This window comes from Triticum urartu, chromosome 5A, assembly GCF_056163025.1.
Source record: "Triticum urartu cultivar PI428250 chromosome 5A, HENAU_Tu73, whole genome shotgun sequence".
Taxonomy (NCBI): domain Eukaryota; kingdom Viridiplantae; phylum Streptophyta; class Magnoliopsida; order Poales; family Poaceae; genus Triticum; species Triticum urartu.
In genome coordinates, this window is record NC_141877.1 from 450,614,287 (window position 1) to 450,622,373 (window position 8,087).

The following is an 8,087-nucleotide window of genomic DNA, read 5'->3' on the forward strand; positions in this document are numbered from 1 at the left end:
CCGCATTTTGGGAAAGGCCCGGTGCCTGTGAAGAAGGCCAATGCCTGTGAAGCCGCCGCATTTCGGGAAAGGCCCGGTGCCTGTGAAGAAGGCCAATGTCTGTGAAGCTCGCCGCCCGTGACACTCTCACATAATAATGAATGGGGCTGTACACGCCCCGGAGTCTTCGGAGTGCCGCCCTCGGGCCTCGGGGGCTCCCGCCCACGCCCAGTGGCAGCACTTAGCTCCGCGCTGGTGAGAAGACGTCGAAGACTAGAATAGGTGCCGGACGCAGCTTTTTCATTTGCTTTATGCAGTTGGCTTGTTCATTCCTGTTTGAAGTTTTACTGGAGCTGTTGCCATCCCAGGCTTGTGACTCTTTATCTTTTTCACTCACTTGCCTCGTTTTCTCTCGCAAATCTCGTGAGGGAGGTTCGCGGGCGCCCTCGCGAGTGTTTTCTGCCCGATCGTTTGAAGCTTTCCTGTCCAGGTCCGTTGCGGGAGCACCCCTCCCAGTCCGTGCCCCATGGGCATCGCGACACGAGCGCAGAACCTGGGCCGATTGCCCCCACAACCAGATCGAAGGCTACTCCTCCTGCTAATCCTTGCAGGGCATGAAGCGCGCGGCGAGGCCTCAGCCTCGGGAGGCGAGGACCGCGTCAAGCCCCACTGAGCTAAATAATTCCCGCACATGGGCACGCGGTGCGGAAACATAGCGCAGAAATAGAGGAAGCAGCACGATGATTAACAGCAACAGTTCTAACACGCCCCCGTAGGGCCCTATACTACCTTCTTTTTCTGCGCAGGGAAAGAAGAAAAACAAAATGGGTATGACTTGCTCGACACCAACTTGCGGTGAAAGCTCGATCTGCCTCTGGGGGCTCAGGCGGATCCCTCCTCTCGCTTCACCAGGGCGCGACGGCGGGCTGACCCGCTATCTTCACCTAGGCGGGCGCGACGGCGCGGAGGCTGGTCGCGGCCACCGCTGGAGGAGCTGCTGCCTGAGAAAGAGTCGCCGAAGCTTGGCGAGCCACGAGCGTCGCCGCCTACACGCCTGCCACCGTCTTCATCCTGCTTAGCACCGGGGCTGGGCAGGCGGCCGCAGTCATCGTCTTCGGGGCAACACCCAGCGTGGCGACCGTCTTCCCCGAACACCCTCATGTAGAGGGTGGCGTCGCCATCAAATTTGAAGTGCAAGGTGCACCGCCGGCTCAGGCCGTGCGCACGGGCAAACGTTTGCCAGCCGCGGGTTAGGACCGCATTCCCAGAAGCGGAGACCTCCAGCGAAGCCCAGGAGGCCCTACTGCAGCAACCATCTGCCTGAAGCCAGAGGCCGCCCCGAGCGCCGGCCGACAGTTCACCTACAAAGAAACGGGGAAGCTGGAGCCAGGTGCTGGTCGGGTCCGCCGACCACACGACGAACTCCGGCAGCACCTCTGCCGAGCGAAAGCGCGGCCTGGGGGGCCTCGCAGCCACGGCATGCCTCCCATCGGCAACCGGGCGCTCACCACCGCACAGGGCACGACCCCCATGGCCACGGGAAGCCACTATGGGGACCGCGTGGTGCTTGCGAGGGCGGCCCCGGCCGCGCTTGGTCGGTGGGGAGCCTGGCCCTGCCGGACGAGCTTTTCCTTTCTCCGCGGCCGAGAATCTCTTCGGCGGAGCCATAGGAATGGCGAGTAGCCAAGAAGAAGAAAAGGAGTAGCAGGAAGGGATACACTAACGAGGCTCGCACAGTCCCGTACTTATAGCTGGAGAAGGCCAACCGCCGACCACCATGATCGCAGGTAATCATGACCCATTTCTCTGCATGCAGGGACTTGTCAAATCGTGCGGTTGCCGAGGCGTCATGGGAAAGCGCATGCGCCCACGTCCAATCTGTCGCCACGCGGCACCCAAGGCCGCAGGCTATTGGGGCCCGCGGCGCTTCGTGCTTGCCCCTTCGCTTCTCTGCTAGGCCTAGCCCGGGCGTGCCTCGGGCCCGGGGGCTACTGTCGGCGTTCTGGGAACGGGGGTCCCCAGACTTGCCTGCTTGCGGTCTGCAGCGTGGCTCGAGTGGGGGCCCAGTGCGGCCCAGCTTCATCAGCTCAAACTCAAGACCCTCGCGAGGGGCCAAGCCTGCAGGGCGGACGACAGGAAGCTTCCTTAGGAGCAGCCTCATCAGGCAGGCTCGCGAGGAGGCGGAGAGATCAAGGCAGGGGCACCTCGCGAGGAGCCCATGACGCAAGCCATGACGATCGAGATCAGGCGGGCTCCAGGCGGGCACTAGCCTGTGCAGTGTCCTTGTTTCTCCTTCGGTGCAAAGGGAACAAGCACAGTCAAAGGCATCGGGCAAATGTTACCATTCCGGTGCAACGAGACCAAGACCAGCAGAGCGGCAGGACGGAGGTCATCGTGGAGACCAAGACGGCGTCATCACCAGCGCTTTCGGCAGCCGAAAACCACCTTTGGTCAGGATAACTTGTACTAGATGTTCCCCTTCAAAATGGCTAATTGTTGGCGCCCTTCCCGCTCACATTTTGGGAAGAGGACCAGGGCCTCTATAAGTAGGACTAGCCACCATAAGAGGTGGGGGAATTAAGACCGAGTAGAACACACCACACCAGCTCAAGAACACCTCTTGCGAGGCCGTTCTTCCCCCTGTATTGTTCATCATCAGCCCCTGAGGCAATCCACCACACCACACACTGGAGTAGGGTATTACACCACATCGGTGACCCGAACCAGTATAAACCTCGTGTCCTTTGTGTGTTCTTCTTTCCAGCCTAGATGTCTTGCGAGCATAGAAGCACGAGTCGGTAGGGGAAAGATCTCCGTGCGCACCCCAGAGTTCGAACCTTAAGGGTCTGCCGGAACCCGAAATCCGAAAGTTACATGACACCACACATATGTTATTCCCCACTATAGGGGTAGTAACATAGACTAGTAACATATGTTGTTACTAGTCTAAGTTACTCCCCACTATGGGTAATCTCACACCCCGCATCGGCAACTCCTACAATCATGCGACGCACGCAATCCGAACTGCCACCAGTTAACCTATATCCATTAATTAGCGCCTAATCAATTCTCACATGAAACCTCCATCCAAAAGAGAGAAAATTCCCAAGAGCATGGAAGCCACCCGCCAATGCAAGCGAAACACCTCCTTCAGGACGAGCGAGGAGCCCGTCGTTGAGGAACCCAAAGCAACACACGAGGGGGGGGGGAAGAACATGGTACGCAAAGGAGAGGATGCGCCCAAGGCGGCAGTGCACTCACCCGGCAACACACATGTGGCCCGGCCCTGTCCGGTGCCGGCGGCGCATGTCCCCCAAGGATCGAGGGCCGAATGCTCCCGGGAGGAGACACGCCGTGAGTCGTGATGTTAGTGTCAAAGAGATCGGAAGGATGCACCGAGAGGCTAGCCGGCAACGCGCGTGCCCTGGCCCTGTCAGGCGGAGGCGTGTGCGCCATGGGAGGCACATGAAGAGCTCACATACGGCCAAATGATTTATACGTCTCCAACGTATCTATAAATTTTGATTATTCCATGCTATTATATATTCTGTTTTGGATGTTTAATGGGCTTATTTATACACTATTATATTATTTTTGGGACTAACCTATTAACCGAAGGCCCAGCCTAAATTGTTGTTTTTTTTGCCTATTTCAGTGTTTCGCAGAAAAAGAATATCAAACGGAGTCCAAATGGAATGAAACCTTTGGGGGCGTGATTACTGGAACAAACGTGATCCAGAGGACTTGGAGTGGACGTCAAGCAACCAACGAGTAAGCCACGAGGCAGGGGGGCATGCCTACCCCCTGGGTGCACCCTCCACCCTCGTGGGCCCCTCGTGGCTCCATCGACCTACTTCTTCCTCCTATATATATACCTACATACCCTAAAAACATCAGGGAGCACCACTGTCGGTGTCAAAACCGGCGGATCTCGGGTAGGGGGTCCCGAACTATGCGTCTAGGCCGGATGGTAACAGGAGGCAAGGGACACGAAGTTTTACCCAGGTTCGGGCCCTCTCGATGGAGGTAAAACCCTACGTCCTGCTTGATTAATATTGATGATATGGGCAGTACAAGAGTAGATCTACCACGAGATCAGAGAGGCTAAACCCTAGAAGCTAGCCTATGGTATGATTGTTGTTGTGTATGTTGTCCTACGGACTAAAACCCTCCAGTTTATATAGACACCGGAGAGGGTTAGGGTTACACAAAGTCGGTTACAATGGTAGGAGATCTGTATATCCGTATCGCCAAGCTTGCCTTCCGCGCCAAGGAAAGTCCCTTCTGGACACGAGACGAAGTCTTCAATCTTGTATCTTCATAGTCCAGGACAGCGCCTGAAGGTATAGTCCGGCTATCCGAACACCCCCTAATCCAGGACTCTCTCAGTAGCCCCTGAACCAGGCTTCAATGACGACGAGTCCGATGCGCAGATTGTCTTCGGCATTGCAAGGCGGGTTCCTCCTCCAAGTACTTCATAGAAGATTTTGAACACAAAGATAGTGTCCAGCTCTGCAAAATAAGTTTCCACATATTGCCATAGAGAGAATAATATTTACACAAATCTAATCTGCTGACGTATTCCGTAGTGCGACACACCACGACCAAGCCTTTATCCAAGTCATTTTATTATCCCACCTCAGCGCGTCATGCGAGACGGTTTCCTTGGCATGTCTTGTCAAAGCAGAGATCGTGTCCCCTTGTTCCGGGATTCTCATCAATACGGGCGTGGGTAACCCAACCGCACCATTGATTACGATGCTTGGAGATAAGCGAGTTTTACCAGGCTGGTGGGGACACGTAGTTGCGTCCACCCATATAAGAGGATAAGGATCTACCTTTTCACCTACGCCTTCTTCCTCCTTTGCCTGTCCATTCTTGCGCACTCGAGCTCCAGCGCCCAAGTCCGCACTCCCCACCTCAACCTTCTCCAGCCATGTCCGGAGCGGGAGGCAAGTGGATGGTCTCCTCCATTACGAAGGGACACATAAAAAGACTGAGGAAGGCCGGATACTTGTCTAACGACATCGCGTACCGGCTTCCCGAAAAGGGGCAGCTCATCCCCACCCCGGGGCCCCATGAGAGGGTGGTGTTCCTCCCCCATTTCCTCCGCGGACTGGGCTTCCCTCTTCATCCATTTGTCCGGGGGCTCATGTTCTACTACGGCCTGGATTTGCACGATCTGGCCTCGAACTTTGTCCTCAACATCTTGGCGTTTATCGTCGTGTGCGAGGCTTTCCTCTGCATCCGCCCCCATTTCGGCCTATGGCTCAAGACTTTCAACGTCAAGCCGAAGGTGGTGCGCGGCAACCAGCGGAGTGCGGAGGCGCCATGGTGGGCAAGATGCCCAACGTCTTATGGCTCGAGGGCTCCTTTGTGGAGACCCTGAAGGGGTGGCAATCGAGGTGGTTTTACATCACCGAGCCGCGCGACCCTGAGTGGGTCGCAGCCCCCGAGTTTCGGTCCGGACCCCAACGCGGCTCACGTCCTGGAAAGAGACGGGCCTGTCGTGGGGCAGAAAAGGAGAGGTGACTGGACTGCAAACATGCCTCCAATCCCTGGTGGACAAGTAGCTCAAGCTTGTCAACGTAGTCCAGGTTATGCTCATCCGCCTGATCCTCCCGTGTCAACAACGGGCCTTCAATCTGTGGGAGTTCAATCCGGCGCAGCACCGAACTCTGAACAGGCTCTTCGACACGATGTACGAAGATGCCTGGAAGGTGCTCTTCAAGGGCGCCGAGGCTCCCGCATCCGCTACCGAGGATCGTGGATTCAGCACGCAGCGTCATGCTAGCGCGGTAAGTTGTTTGTTCCTCTTACAGGGTATTAGTTTTTCATAGTTTGACTCTATGCGGGATCTAAGCTCCCTTACCTTTGACAGGCTTGGCAGGTGCAGTCCGGACAGATCAACTGTCCGGCTCCTCTGCCCAAAGACCCAGCCGATGCCCGCTTGGCGAAGCTGCTGGTTTCGGCACCCTATGTGGTGCCGGAGAAGAAGGCCACGGGGACTCGAAAGAGTGCCCGGCGCCCGGAGGTGTCGGATTCATCACCCGACGGCTCCGAGGTGCATTCCTCCTGTGAAGACGACGAGGAAGAAGAAGATACCTCTCCCCCTCCAGCAGGAGGAGATAAAAGGAAGGCCGCCCTCTCTGGGGAGGCCGGAGGGTCCAAGAAGGGAAAAACCCTTCCTCCGGACTACTCCACCGATGCCGATGACAGCGGAGAGGAGTGGCCGCTCAGGGCCAAGCCCCTGGCGAAATCGTAAGTATCCGGATACCAGAGTAATTCATAGTATTCCTTTATTGCATAGCTTTCCCTTATGTCGAATATGATTATGCAGCCCACCCAAAGACCGGCTCGACGCATCGTCGAGCGGTTCACTGGACTCGTCGGATGTGAATTCGCTTCCGACGTCTTCCCCCCCGCCCTGCGGACGACGCCGAAGTGTTGTCTCAACAGGTTCCAAGCCGGGAGGAGGTGGTCCTGGAGGCGCCGCAAGGCGACCTCCCGGACTCCAGGAGTAAAGGGAATAAAACCCCCAGGGCTCCAAGTCTGGCTCAAGGCCGGACACTGCTCCGGAACCTTCAAAGGTTCCCGAGTCCGGCGGGCGACCTCCTTCTAAGAGGAGCAAGCCCACTGTACCGGTGACCCCCGTCCAACCGGAGGCGCCGGACAATCTATTGGAGGCGCTCCAAGGCGCCTCCATCGACGAGGGGCACCACACCATTATGAGTGCGGTGATCCAGAAGGTTCAGTCCGCCAAGAGCGGACTGACTGAAGCTTGTACTAGCCTTTTAACAGGCTTTGAGGTAAGTAAAGAATGTGTAAATAATATTACCGCATAGACAGTAGCCCTTGATGCTCTGTTTGGCGTTCGGGAAGAAAAGCCGAATAGAGGATCAAATAAAATTCGCAGGAGTCTAACAAAAAGGAGTCAATATGCGTATGTAGGCTTCTCTGCTTGCGTCCGCCGCACTGACTGCGGAAGTGGACACGCTAAAGCAGAGCCTCGAGCAATCCGAGCAAGAGCTCGGGCGTGCCAAGAAGCAGCTCGAGGACAATGAAGGTAAGAAATACCTTTGTAAATATATATATATAAAGGTGCAATTGCAAAAAATGACAGGATTATCGTGGCTATTGTAGGGGCCACGTCTGAGGTGGCGACCCTTAAGCAAGCGCTGGTCGAGACCGAGAAGAGGGCGACCGCGGAGCGCTCCGAGCGGGAGAAGTACGAGGCCCAGACTGGCAAGGTACATCAAGAGCTCCAGGTTCTCATGAAAAAACATGAGAGTTTGGAGCGTGACTCAAAGACAACATCCGAGCTCGCGGCGGCTATTAAAAATGCCGAGTCTACCAAGGCCGAATCCCAGAAGACCCTGCAGGAGTTGGATGAGGTGAAGAAGATAGCGGCGGGTAAGGCATTCTATATGCAAAGCAAGCATATAAACGCGAGTTACTTGTTACTTACCCGAATCCGGAGCTCTCCAGGAGCATTTGCAGATCTTCCCCGGAGTGTGTCCGATGCCGCCGCATTCTATCGAGCCGAGGAGGGCAGCTCGACAGAGAAGGTGTTCTGGTCTCAGTATGCTGAGGCCGGACACCCCATGCCCCTGAGCGACCAGATGAAGCAACTGGTCGAGCTCCACAAGGCGGCCGAACAGGCCATGAAGGGCCTCATAGTTCGGCTGTGGCCTGGAGAGGCTCTGCCTGGGAGCTATTTCGGGCTGGTGCGGCGGCTGGTGGAGGCCTGTCCAAGGCTCGAAGTCATCAAGCGCTCCGTCTGTATTGAAGGTGCCCGTAGGGCCCTTGCCCATGCTAAGGTGCACTGGGGCAAGCTGGACGTTGAGAAGCTTGTAAAGGACGGGCCGCCGTCGGGGAAAGAGCATCGCAAGCCCGAGAATTATTATAAGGATGTTCTGAAGGGTGCCTGCCTTGTGGCGGATGAATGTTCTAGGGATGTAATTTTTGAGTGAAACTTGCTCGTTTTGTCCTATGCGCTGAAAACTTGTTCATATGCGCTAAGCAATGCTGTTGGAATTTAAAATATTACCTTCTGTGCGGCTGTTTATCAATACTGAGAGATGGCGAGTCGTCGGCTTCTGCCCCCA